Genomic DNA, 1,032 nt, shown 5'->3' on the forward strand with positions numbered 1-1,032 from the left:
CGCTCGCCGAGAGCAGGGGCGGGGCCGCGGCCGCGCCGCGCTCCCCGAAAGAGCCCAAGGCCGGCGAAAGTACAGTGGGATTTCTGACCTCAGACAGCCCTCCATGGGCACTGCAGTGGGATTTCCGACCTGACAGCCCTCCATGGGCACTGCAGTGGGATTTCTGTCCTCAGACAGCCCTCCATGGGCACTGCAGTGGGATTTCTGTCCTCAGACAGCCCTCCATGGGCACTGCAGTGGGATTTCTGTCCTCAGACAGCCCTCCATGGGCACTGCAGTGGGATTTCCGACCTCAGACAGCCTTCCATGGGCACTGCAGTGGGATTTCTGTCCTCAGACAGCCTTCCCTGGGCACTGCAGTGGGATTTCTAACCTCACAGCCCTCCATGGGCACTGCAGTGGGATTTCTGTCCTCTGACAGCCCTCCATGGGCACTGCAGTGGGATTTCTGTCCTCAGACAGCCTTCCCTGGGCACTGCAGTGGGATTTCTGTCCTCAGACAGCCTTCCATGGGCACTGCAGTGGGATTTCTGTCCTCAGACAGCCCTCCCTGGGCACTGCAGTGGGATTTCCGACCTCAGACAGCCCTCCATGGGCACTGCAGTGGGATTTCTGACCTCTGACAGCCTTCCCTGGGCACTGCACCAAGAGTGACCGAGTCCTAGAAGCGTTTGGACAACGCTCTTCAGGCTCCTGGTGTCATTCTTCGGTATCCTGTGCGGGGCCAGAAGTGGGACTCCACGATCCTAGTGGATCCTTTCCAAATCAGGATTGTCTGGCATTCCGTGACCCTCCCTCCCACCCTCTCCATCTCCCAGGAATGCTGCTGACGCTGTCCCTGTCCGTACCTGCTGGCACAGTGCGAACCACGCCGCCCGGAATCCCCTCCCTCTGACCTGGCAGGAGCCTCAAAATTACTGCCGACACTTGATTTTCACTAGCTCAAAGGGATGGGGAAATACCCCTGTCCCCTCTGCCAGAAAAGGTTTTTATACATACATCTTTTTAATAGTAATCTTTATATAAAATGGA

The sequence above is a fragment of the Passer domesticus genome, chromosome 1, assembly GCF_036417665.1.
Source record: "Passer domesticus isolate bPasDom1 chromosome 1, bPasDom1.hap1, whole genome shotgun sequence".
NCBI lineage: Eukaryota > Metazoa > Chordata > Aves > Passeriformes > Passeridae > Passer > Passer domesticus.